Consider the following 13347-nt stretch of genomic DNA (forward strand, 5'->3'; position numbering starts at 1 on the left):
ACAGTTCAGTCTAGTACAGGAGAAACCCAGCAAAATTCCAGAAGCTCAAATTTGGGGAAAAAAAAAAAAGTTAAATGAATAATTAGCTTCCAGCAACTGGGCTTATATCTCCAGGTTTTTCATCTAAATAAAATGGAAGAACATCAGGTTATCACATGCCACCTAGGAATGGCTCTCTGATCCTCCAAAATTGCATGAAATATCATACCTATTTCTTTGCTGTCAGTATCATTAATGATAATTTTTAAAAAATCATACATGCAGTCCCTCACATTTGGCTGCCCTATGATACATCTGTTAGGATCCAAAGGTACAGACTATTTGGGAGGAGCAAGGGCGGGGGGGGAGAGGAACCAGCACAGAACAACAGGAAATCACTTAAAAATCACCAATGATAATTATGGTTATCTCATATGAGCTCTTGTCTCAATCTCTAATGCAGAGCAAAGTAGCCATTAAATGACTGAAAGGTGCCTATAACTCCAGATAATTCTTTTAATTCAAATAAATACATTCAGGTGGCCAAATCACTTCCGTAAATCTGTTTTATCTGATAGAAAAAAAAAACTGTTTTAATAGCCTCAAAACATAAGAGATACAGATTGGACTAATTTCTAAAAAAAAAAAAAAAAATCAAAAAACTTCATAAGCAAAAGACAGCATTAAGGGAAATGGAAAGATCAACAGAAAGACTTAGAGCAAATACTAGAATACAACCTAAGAATCTGTGACCCAGGAGAACTCCTCTTCTCCTTCCTGGGGAAAATAGGAAGAAAGAGGGCTGTATTTCATGAGTTTTTGTATTTCTGTTGTCTCCAATCAGAGCACAGACGGTCTCCTCGCCCTTCTCCCGTCTGAGTTTCAAGGCAATGAAGTCCAACTGTTTCACTTTGTCCTTGAGTTTTAACATAAACAAGCAATGCTTACAACTAATTCAAGTCAATCATCTGGAAGGCTAAAGTCCTCCATAAGTGCATGTATTATTTATCCACCTACCCATTCAATTATTGATCAAAGATATTTGAGCACATACTATATATAAACGTTGTGCTAAGAACTATATAACTTCCCAGAAATCAAGTTCCTGGCAGGGGGCTGTAAAATTCTGTTAATAATCTGATGCAAATTGGTGAAATTTGTCCTCTAGATAGAATGTTCTGTCGTCTACATTTCTAGGATAACTGACACTTAAACACGTCCCTATCTCCCCCATCTCCCCGTATATATGTTAGTTTTCTCTTGCCACCTGTCAGTACACTTGTCCAAACTCTTCAAAGAAAGGACTCTCTCCATCCACAGACCTCCCACCTCCCCCCTCACTTGAAGCACAAACAGCAGTGTCTGGCGCATGGTGGAAATAGGATGCAGGAGCCGTGGCATAGATGGCTAAAGGGGGAAAATCTGTGGTTCCACGGCTGAGTGTTCTCACAGATGAAAAAAATCAGTTCCTCAACATAAATATCTAGTAGAAAACAAGCCTGTGCCCTAACACTGCTCATGTTCTAGGAATCAGAAGAGCCTTCCAGACATCCTGGTGCTCAAGGTGAAACTTACTCTCTACATTGTCGTTTGCAGGAAGAGGAGGATCCCAAGACCCCCATATGCTCTTGATCAACCTCCCTTTCTCCTCTCTCTGCCCAGCCACCAGCAGGGCTCACTTGATTTGCACTTTTAAGTAGCCTAGGCACTCTGGTTCATTCCTCCTCTCTCTGTCTGCCATCCAGTCCAGCTCCCGACATCCTCTTCGCTGGCCCTGAGCCCCATGCCCAATGCTTCGAGTTCTTACCCTGTGTCCACCACAGCTCAGCTCCACCAGCACAGGTCTGCCTTGCCCCGTCCCCTCTGACTCCCTCCTTCAGCTTCTTGCCAAGACACGGCTCTCCCCCGAGAATAAGCTTCTTCTCAGCCCTGTGAGAGGAGGCTGCCTTCTCTTCCACACCACCAGGGTGATGCAATTTTGGTGTCAATTGCATTGACACCAGGTGATCCCCCCTGCCCTCCCCGCTCCCGAAAGACCCATGGCCCCTCCATCCCACTGGCAAGCAGCGCTTACTCTGAGCAGGCTCTTCCCCCTTCAAACCCATCCATGACCTCCTCCTTCCTGCAGCCACTGCTGACCTCTGGCCGTGACCACTCCCCTGCCGGAGTGCGTTAATTTCAGCTCATCACCCATCTCTAGGAGAACCCCAAAAGGATGCTTGATGGTTTCCTTTTCCAGTTAACCATGATCGTTCAGGTCCTGCCCCTTCCTTCCGACGGTCTAGTCCTCTGCCCCACCTCAGCTGCTCAGACCTGTGGTTGTAACCACGAACACTTCATGGGCCAGAGGAGCTCGCTACCAAGCACTGCACTGTCAGACCTGCGCCCCTGTTTCCACTTCAGTCTCTTGCTCTTGGACCCTTCCAGGGCTCATATCCATGGATCTCATCACGTGTCCATGTTCCTCAACCTCCATGGCCTCACTTCCTACCTTCCCAGTTTAAATTTCAGTTATTATTTCCTCATCACACTCTTCTGTAAAACCCTTTCCACCTCTTCTGTGCATCCTGACCTGGTTTGGGAAGCATGCTCGCTCATCAGAAACTGAACCCACAGTCACATCGAAGGTTCTCACTTTGAACACATGGCCACTAACCCCAAGTGGACCCTTAATGCTGGCAGACCATGAAACTGCGCAGATATGTTCCAACCATTCTGTTACTCTTCCAGTGGGAAATTCTGCACTGTTCCTTCCTCAGATTTCCAACACAGCCTCCCCTCATCTGCTCCTTCAGCCCGAGATCTGATTTTGCTTTATCAATGAGAAAATAGGAGCAATCTGAAGAGGACGCCCTCAACTCCCTCAAGTTCGTCTCCTCACCCACCAGCACTGTGCACCTTCCCTCTGCCGTCTCTCCTACCTTTATGAACCAGTTTCCGTGCCCAGAAGATCCAGCCCTCCACTCCTGCACTGGGTCCCCTCCATCTCACCTGCTCTGGAATATTCTGGTACAACTCTCACATCTCTCTAATGCATCATCGATCAATTTTCCTTCCCCACTAGACCCTTTGCATTTAGCACATGACCATGAAATGAAACCTTGGACCTTTAAAAACTAAAAGATCCCATACTCTCTGATCCAGGACCAGTTTTTGATACATGACTTCACAAAGTTGTCTTTATTCTTTCTCTCTCCAGCTCCTGTCTCTCTTCCCAGTTTCTCTTGAGCCCTTTCCAATATGTTTCAATCTCACTGCAATCATGCATTTTGCTCATGACTTTGTTTCAGTGTGACCTTCTCAGCAAGGCCTCCCTGACCACCTTACTCAAAGCTGCAAGTCCAGCACCCTCACTCAGCTCTCCCTTCTCCTTTCTCTGCTTTATTGTTCTCCAGAGCTCCCATTGCTGTCTGACATCCTATACATTTTACCCATTTCTTCACTTACCTTCTTGCCTGTAAGAATGACATTTGCATGAGATCAGGATTATTTGTCTATTTTACGTTCTCCTGGCATCTAAAAGAGTAATATGCCAATTTAAAAAAAAAAAAAAACGTGGTCAATGATTGAGTGGTTTGGGGAGAACCGTAGTATAGTGATTAAGAGTAAGGCTTTGGAATCAGACAGTCATCCACTGGCATGGGCAGTAAGAAAATGCTACTTGTGAAAAGAAAAGTAATTTCCCTTGAGCAAATCCTCCATAGCAGAGACAGGCAGGCAGCATCACGGAAGAGAAAGGGCACAGAAATAGCAACCAGCGCAGCACCCAGCACCAGACATCTTTGTGCAAGCACTGAATTATGAGAGAGATGAGTTACTCCACCTCCTTGGTCTCATTTTTCTCATCTTCATACTCACATCACAGTCAATAGTTTCCACTAATCTGAGGGGTTGTTAGGTGGTTGACTGTAAGTTGGAAGGGTAGGGAAAAGAAGAGAAGCATTTAAGTTTTAAGTGTTTTTGTGCTAAGACTCATGGTGCTTCCCTGGAACACAGGGGCCTGGAGGTAACATTCTATTTCATACATTTGAACACGAGGGTAAGAATGAACTAATCAATAGCTGACTGCCCACTTCCCCAGAGAAAATGCATAAGTGAAGCAACTGAAGTAAAACAGTCATTATTATAAGATGTCATTATATGTTAATGTTTTGAAATATATCTTTAAGATAAAATTTTTAATTATCACAGATTTTATTGACTCCACATGTGTATGAAACATTAAAGAGAATCCAAAAATGCAAAATAATGAGGATCCCTTCTGCCACATTTGTAAAGCTGAGGGAAGATTTCACTTTCCCAGAATTTAAGGCTGCAATCCATGACTTCTCCAGAGAGAGCTTTACCAATATCTTTTTTAAAAAACTCAACTGCTTTGCATCCTGTCCTCAAATACATCATCCACAGAGGATGACTAACTTGCAGCAGACCTGTCTCCTCTCGAGGGCTGGTTGAAACGTTGCCATCCTTCCTGACAGTTCTAAGTATTTCGGTCATTAATAATTTTTATATCTGTCTTCACATTTATAAGGAACCCCCTCCAAAGCCTTGCAAGTTGGAAAGCTTTATTTTGCATATATATATTTTAAGCATCAGTGAAGAGACATGATAAGTGCTATTTTTCAAGAAATAGCTCAGTTAGAAGCCAAATCAGAAAGAAGACCAGAAGTTCCACTTTTAATGGTCTGACCTGTCTCATAATGCTTCGAGCTAACTAGTGACACAACTTAAAGCAGATCACAAAGTAAAGGTCTTATGAAGCTATTTCTATTTATGGTATTTCTAGAAACATTACCAGTTCTATGTGTCAAGCTATGTAAAACTTGGGAACAAGATTATCATACCACACTAAGTAAGTCGGGATATCCAACATGCCACCCACAGGCCAGATGAAGCTTTCAAAATTGAAAAGCCTCATATATATATGTATAATATATATATATGATTCATTCCCAAAAGTAATGCTTCCCTTCTACTTTAAGCCAACATAGCTCTCACATATGTGCATATGTGAAATGTTTATTGTTTGAAAACACATCAACGTCCATGATTTACAACTAGAAAATCAGTTTGCATTTGGGAGAATGTGATTCATAGGTTTACAAGCAAGGTGAGGGAGGGGGCGTATCTTTTCCAAATAAAGGGAAACTGGGTCATAACACGGTCTAATACAAGGTCAACTTGTTAGTATACTAATGATTAGCAATTACTCATACCTTGATATTTTAAATCTTAAAAAATAAAGATTCTACACTCCCCTGATCCAGGGCCAAATTTTTCTGTGATGTGTGACTCCAAAATGTTGGCTGGCTCAGGGTCCACTTGTTAATACTGAAGAATAAACTAGAGTTAAAGCTTGTGGCATTGGTCTTACTTAAACCGAGTCTCTTCTCAGACAGTGTCCTTGGGACTCAGCGAGGTGTCAGAAATATTCATGTGACCTAAGACGAGGCCCCTCAGCTTTCAGTACAGTGGGAACACAAAGGCTCCGCCAGAGATATTCAGCATGATTCCTGTTTGTGATTTCCTGTGTCCTGAGGATGGGAGATGTAAACAGTTACCAACCAGTTACCAAAAATACTGGTCACAAAGGACGCACAGCGTCTGGGAGTGAATAAACAATGCTCCTTCCAAACCTGCTGCCATCCATTTGGTGCCAACTTTTGGTTCTGACAAAAAAAACTCCCTTCAGAGGCACAAGTTGGCCATTTGTTTTGCTCATCTCTGGTGTGTGAAGGGCTCTTTCTATCAGAGAGATTCACCCATAGCCACCACAGGATGTTTCTCATTCTGATGACTGAAAGGTACATGCCGGGTCTGGGGGAGGGAGCCATTGATTTATTTTCACCACTTTTCTCTGGCTGACAGCGATTTAAGAGAGAAGGAACAAGCCAGATCACTCATCTGCCTGCTTGGCATGCCTGGTAGTCATGGGAGCCCAGATCGAGGCCATCTGTTCAGGTCCCAGCCTCTCCAAACACACACAGAAAGAGGATGTCTAAAGGGGTGTGCTCCCACCCTGCTCTGGAGGATCACGAGGTAGACCAGAAGACCCAGTCAAAGCTGCCCACCCCTTCTGCTGGATTTGGGCCAATACAGTTATTTCTAAGTCAATTGGCCTAAATGAATGTTAAGTTGATTTGAACATCCCTGGCTCAGTCCTATCTCCCAGGCATATAGGCAGGTAGACCCAGTGAAGCGACAGAAACGTGTGCTGCACACAACCTACAAAATGAAACCCGCCTCAGAGGACACCCTGCTCGGTGCCTGCCCGATGGTGCGTTACTGCACAGCGCTCAGATGCCCCAGATGACTGCAGCCAGGAAGGCTGTCTGCAGCAAAGCATACAGATGATGGCCACTCTTCAGAAACAGCAGAGTCATGGAGCTCTGCTCAGTGAAACAAAACCAAATGAGATGTCCTCTCTTGCTTCAACATAGCCCTGTTGCGCCAAGATTCCTGATCTATTATGAAGAACTGCCAATCAACACAGATGCAGTTCGGAGAAAAGAATGCATTAGTATAAGGTTTCCGTGATTAGAATTCTAACCCACGTTTCACATATGTTATAAACCCTATTGGAAATAATTTAGTTTTCTGAGACATTTTGAATTTTGCTTTTTGTACTCTAAAAGGTGTTATGCATTTCAGCTATCATTGAGGTAATCATGTGAAGGCTGTCCCAGATTTTCCAAAAGAATCCACTATGATAACAAAGAAAATTCTGGGATCTAGGGCCATTTTGGCAATTGCATTGGTGACACTTCTACCCCCAAGAAAGCACCCACTTTCAACCCATACTGACATCAAGGTTACTAGGGGGCACTCTGTCTGACTGGAAGCCACAATGTTAGACGCATGTCCTTTTTCTCCTCTGCAGCCGCTTTCACCTCTAAACCTACCTTCCCACCAACACTCATCAACAACCATTCCTTCAGGGGCCTTCCCATATCTCAACACAAGAAAGTAATTCGTGACCACATATCAATGTTTTAGGTTTCTCAATTTATATCCCCGCATTTCCAGTTAGGCTCCTGGTTTTACACAGCCCCATCTTGGAAATAACTGGAGAGAGGACAAACAACATCATCATAGATATGCTAAAGTACCATAATGGTAGAATTCATTTCATTATTCTTACTTTGTTGGATGCTCCCTGCTGAAATTTGTGCTGGTTAGATTTTGGACCTTGTGGACTTTCTAAATTACTTTTAGTTGCGCTATCTCTCTATCTATATAGCAATCTATTCCATGCATAATGTAAGTCCTCTCAAAAAGGCCAATCTTTTTTTATGATTTAGTAATTTTAGCAGACATACACCAAACCCAGTTCCAATCAAGAAATGAGATAGAGCCAAAAATGTTAGTAGAAATAAGGAAGGTACCTACCAAAGGAGGATACCAGTGAGATGCACTTCAGTTTGCCCTTCAGAATCCGAGAAAGCTCAGGAGTTGGAAGTAGGGGTAGAATGTAAGGGAAGAGTATATTGGACTAAGAAGCTTGAAAATATTAATAAGAGCCTATTTTGAAAGCCTAGAAAGAGTACTAATTTTCCAGGATCCCCATCTCTAATGCACTTATTATGAGATTACTCATCCCATTTCCCATAGGAGTGTTGAGAAGTATTCTACAGAGAAATTGAGCCTGATACTATCAAGACCCATCCCTCCTTTCCACCCAGCTCTAGGTGTCAACAGCCAGGCTTATGCTTCTTTCAGAGGAGCCTGGAGGATCTTGCTCTAGAGAAATGGGAAAAATGTATTCAGACTGACTCCTAGGGATCTCCAACCAAGATGATCTGGCTGGTCACAGAAGAGTGAAGAGTGAACGAACCCAACTTTCTCACAAAGCTTCTCATTGGTGGTTCAGCATGAAGATGGGTAGAAAAGCAAGAATTACCAAATCTTTGAAAAAAGCCTCCAACTGAAAGACAGAGAATGAAACAGGGGAGGAAAGAAAAGAAACAAAAGTGAAAACTTCAAATAATTGACAATAACAGCATCATAGATAAAAGACATTGCATCCATGAATTAATAACAAAATGTCATACAAAGGATAATAAAAATACAAAAAAAAAAGAGTTCTCTGAAATTAAAAGTATGAAAGTAAAAATTATTTAAATCTAATAAGAGAATAGGAAGATGAAAGCAAGGAAATAAGTTCCAAAGAGGAACAAAATGTCAAAGAAAGGGAAATAAACAACAAAAGGACTAGTTTAGAAAATCCATGTGGTCCAAAATCTAACTAATAGAAATTTCAGCAGGAAAGATCAGTCTATATAGAAATTATAAAAAATAAAAGAGCATTTCTCAGAACTGACTGATGTGGGTGTCCAAATTGAAAAGTCCTTAAGAATGTCTAGCCAAATCAATAAAGGTCCACCCTATATAATTAGAAATTCTAGGGAATGAAGTGAGAGAGAAGATCACATACAAAGAATTAGGAAAAAGTGGTTATCAGATTCCCATTATTAACACTAGAATCTAGAAAACAAGAGAATGATGCCTTCAAAATTCTAAGAAAAAGTAATTTTCATCTAAAAGTTTAAACCTGGCAAAATGATCTGTTCAGCATGAGGATAAAGACATTTTTAGACAAGTTTTTAATAAACATGCCATGTCACATGTTCCTCCTTTCTCAAGGAATCACCGTAGTTAGGAGTGATATGAGATCTGTGAGAGAGAAGGCCCCACATATAAAGAGGTTGGGGAAATTTCCAAAATGATAGCATGGACTACATAGCTCATAGTAAACAAGGATGAAGAAGGACCACGTCATATGAAGTGTGCTGGGCATCTGTCACAAGTCGTTTTTCATTTTTACTAGTTTGGTAGAAGGAACCGGAGGCGAGAGTGGAGGTTAATGACTCACTGAATAAGGAAGTTGTCTATTTGGGTTTGGATAAAAGGTTAATAGATTTTCAAAGGCACTTTGATAAGTCCAGTTAACTTAAAAAAAAATAAAGTAATGCTTAATATCTTCATATTTTTGGCAGACTTACAAAAATATCAACCAAATTCAGTTCAATTGCAATTCTGCCCAATGAAGTGTGACCCTGAATTTCTTTTCAGTTGTATTGTTTTTACATTAAAATTGCCCCTTACCCTGCCTTTTTTTTTCTTTTTTTTTTTTTTCATTTTGGCAAATCTCTTAGAGGGGAATCATATAGTTTGGAATTGGAAGCAATTGTATTTCACATCAAAAAGTACTTTTGTTTGAGAGAACTAAAAGAAAGAAGCATAATAACAACAGGAAGTTAAAACATCAATTCTTTTTCTAGTTAACATCTAAGATTATGATCAATCCTTTCCCTCTCATACTTAGTAAGTGTTAACAGTTCGGTCGCGTCCGACTCTTTGCGACCCCATGGACTGTAGCCCACCAGGCTCCTCTGTCCATGGAATCTTCCAGGCAAGAATACTAGAGTAGGTTGCCATTCCCTTCTCCAGGGGATCTTCCCAACCCAGGGATCAAACCCAGGTCTCCTGAATTGCGGGCAGATTCTTTACCACTGAGCCACCAGGGAAGGCCCCTGGTGCAAAACACACATACACACACACTCCAAAGAAGAGTGTTAATTAGTCCCAGATTGTCCACAAAATAGGTAAGACTTTTACCATGAATTCTTTGTTATGCATCCCAAGATATCCTTTTAGTTTACAATCAGAGATTCTGTGTTATCTCGTCATTCCTTTTGCATATCGATCATGCTCTCCTAATTCTGAAATAATAACTCACAGCTATGATGAAAAGGAATATGGTAAAGCATCTAACAAACCAACCTTGAAATCAATATATGGATTGAGAAGACAGTAATAAAGATGCAAGGAAAATTCTTACCGTAATAGCTAAAGTTTCTGCAAGAGGAAAAGGCAATCAATTAAATTGCTATGATGAATGTACTTTTGTGGACATTTAGAGTCCTTAATAAATTAGCAACCAGATTTACTCAAAAGAGCAACTCCCTCATATATCTGTAATCATTTAGTCAATTTAGAAGTGTGTATTAATTACCTAATATGTGCTCGGCACTGAATTAGATATTGAGATTTTTTTTAAGTAAAATATGAGCTATTACTTTGCCTTATGTAATTGTTGTAAGAAAACTAAACAAGCAAATAAACATCAAGTAGAAACAACAGGAGTAAAGTTAAATAACCAATGAGAAGCTTGACGGAGGCGGTGCTGTTGGAGCTGCGCTTAGTCACTCAGTCGTGTCCGACTCTTTGTGGCCCCACGGACTGTACCCGACAAGCTCCTCTGTCCATGGGGATTCTCCAGGCAAAAATACTGGAGTGGGTTGCCATGCCCTCCTCCAGGGGATCTTCCCCACCTGGAGGCAAAATTAAGAAAAAAAGGATGGAGGAGAAGAAAGCCTCTCCAAGCCTGGGACTAAAAAAGACTTCTGTTTGGGAGAACTGTCCACCCAAACCATCATAATTAGGGAAACCACTTATCAATTATGAGCAAGCACACAGTAAGTGAATATTAAAAACCACCTTGTCAGGGAGCATTACAGTTTCCATCTTACATGTGGGGATGGGTGTGTGTGTGTGTGTGTGTGCAGGCTCAGTCACTCAGTCGTGTCCCACTCTTCTGTAACCTTGTGAACTGTAGCCCACCAGGCTCCTTTGTCCAGGAAATTTTCTGGACAAGAATACTGGAGTGCATTGCTATTTCCTTCTCCAGGCGGATCTTCCCTACCCAGGGATAGAACCCACGTCTCCTGCATCTCCTGTGTCTCCTACATTGGCAGGCAGATTCTTTACCACTGAGCAAGCTGGAAAGCCTAAATATGGGGATATTCATCCTCAAAGAGTTTGAGCCCAGTTGCAGGAATTAAGGGGCTTCCCAGGTGACTCAGTGGTAAAGAACACACCTGCCAATGCATGAGACATAAGAGACTCAGTTTCGATCCCTAGGTAGGGAAGATCCCCTGGAGGAGGCCATGGAAACCCACTCCAGTATTCTTGCCTAGAGAATCTCATGGACAGAGGACCCTGGTGGGCTACAGTCCATGGAGTCACAGCTGAGCACCTTAGCACTCAGGCACACAGGAATTAAGAAGTAACTGAGAGGGAAAGCAGCAGGTACCCACCATCCATTTAAAGAGCTGAGTGTCAGACAAGACGAAATGGCGTGGCAGAGTTGAGGCCTTCCAAAGATGCAGACATTAGGAAAGCAAGAGAGATGATTAAGGGGTTGAGTCCCAAGGAAGTAAGATGGGAAATAATTCCCTCCCCCCCAAAAAAGTGGACAGCTTTACAAAGAAGGCTCTTTTTTTCATATGAGACTAGAGAAAAATAAGAGGATCGTTCTTTTATTTAAACAGGAAGATAAAGTATTCCATTGTGAGGAGACAAATTTATTAATATTTTAGAGCTCTTATGTCATTCAAAATGACACAAAGTGGATGTAAAAGATCCATATCCATCTACCCATCCATCATCCATCCAATACACCCATTTACTCCTTCAGTGACCTCCTCAAGGTACAGACTGTGTGTTTAGCACAACTGTGGGCTTTAAAGGATACTGAACAACATGGAGTTCCTTCCTTTAAAGCGCTCCTGATGTTTAATTAAAGGCCGTTCTTCCCCCTCCCCCAGCCCACCCACTGTCCCTGTTAGCAGCTCAAAGCAAGAAGGCTGACAAAGCTGCTATTTGAAATATTTTTATGACTGAAAGGGCTACCTTCCTGCAAGGTTTCCAAGACAGGGCATTTTGTCAAGAACTTTTTATGTTCTCTTACTATGAATAAAAGGCGGAAAGCTGACACAAAGCTCTGGCATTACTTTTCCTTTTTAACTTGAAATTGCAAAATGATTAAAGCCACCTAGCCACAATAGTTGACCTATTAAGGAAGAACGCCTGTCAGGTGCCAGGCAGGGAAGGGTGTGGAGATGTATTTATAAAGGACTCCCCAGACTGCACGCATTTTCCTCGGGGGCTGTTCTCCCTCCCTCACCTCACCTTATTACCTTGCCTGTAGCTTCACGGGGCCACCCGAATTGACCCTGCTCAACATGGAGTCTTGCAAGCCATAGGGAAGTAATAAGTACAGTGGTTAGGAGGAGTTATTATAATTTGAGATCTTCACTCACCAGTCAAAGTTGGCTAATTCAAGTAGAAACTCAGCTTTTTTCTTTTGACTGCACCATGCAGCATATGGTATCTTAGTTCTATGACCAGGGATCGAACCTGTGCCCACTATATCAGAAGGGCAAAGTCTTAACCACTAGACCACCAGGGAAGTTCCACATTTTGTAAATCAGCATTTTGGATACTTCCTCAGTAGCTCAGTGGTAGAGTATCCACCCGCCATGCAGGAGATGCAGGTTCGATCCCTGAGTCAGGAAGATCCCCTGGAGGAGGGCATGGAAACCCAGCCCAGTATTCTTACCTGGAGAACCCGATGGACAGAGGAGCCTGGCGGGCTATAGTCCATGGGGTCACAGAGTCGACCCGACTGAAGTGACTTAGCACGTACCCACGCAGGTTATCACCTAAAAGAACATAGCCACTTTGATAAGGCCAGTACTGACAAAGCAGCTTTGTGCTTCACATGTTGAGGACTGATTATTCATGTGGCAGTCTTCTACAAGGGAACAATGAAAAAATCATTGGAAAGCAAGTTACAGTGTGACTCCCAGCTCCACCCCTGCTACCTCCTGAATATCCTCTACCCGACACTGCCACTGAAATGATGTTCAAATCCATACGCAGGGGAGGCATTTTGGAAATACTTTACATAATAGGGCTTATTGCTTCTCTGAATTTGCCATAAAATCCGAGATAATCACTTCAGATTCTAGACTTCGGCCTTCTCCACTTTAAAAACAAAAGAAGAGCAACAAAATCAATCCAAAGGTCTGTTACTCTATGCAATGGTGTTGTCTTCTTCAGAATTTACTTTTAAGCCTGCAGACAACGGCAGCAACTAATTCTATAACTGTGTGTAATACCCGACATGATCATCTCTGACTTTATAGAATTAAAATAACTCAGACATAACAGCAATCCAGCAGCCAGGATTAGTGACAGCTCAAGGAACAAAATAACATAGAAATCACTCTAAGTGTTTAGGAATCTCGCTGAAAATGGTGATGCCTTTCCCATGTTTGCTCTTGAGAAAATCCTAAGCCCATCCAGGAGCACCCGTGGAGGGCAAAATGGATCAATGGGCAGATTTTGGAAGACACATTTCTATGGGGGAGAAAAAAGGTCAAAATTGAGCATTTTGCTGACTCTTCTTGTTTTTGTAGCTTAAAGCATTTCTTCTTGTATGAGTCTAAGTATTTGAGTATATAATTCAAACTTATAAACCAAAGCGACTGATCGCCAATGTTTTACGCTACAACATGAAAA

The 13347-nt window shown here is 42.0% G+C and overlaps 1 protein-coding gene across 2 annotated transcripts in view; it reads right to left on the minus strand.

Annotated features, from left to right (window-relative positions):
- The window catches only part of FGF14 (fibroblast growth factor 14), a 600641-nt gene that overhangs the window by 529875 nt on the left and 57419 nt on the right, over positions 1–13347 (minus strand). Inside the window, exon 1 of one of the 2 annotated variants that reach the window (XM_043891534.1) lies at positions 1787–1814. The exons of the other annotated variant lie outside the window; for it this stretch is intronic. The gene's annotated coding sequence lies outside the window, so the exon portion shown is untranslated. Of the gene's footprint in view, positions 1–1786; positions 1815–13347 lie in introns of those variants that run through there. 2 annotated transcript variants of the gene reach the window in all.

Source organism: Cervus elaphus, chromosome 30 (assembly GCF_910594005.1).
Source record: "Cervus elaphus chromosome 30, mCerEla1.1, whole genome shotgun sequence".
Lineage (NCBI taxonomy): Eukaryota > Metazoa > Chordata > Mammalia > Artiodactyla > Cervidae > Cervus > Cervus elaphus.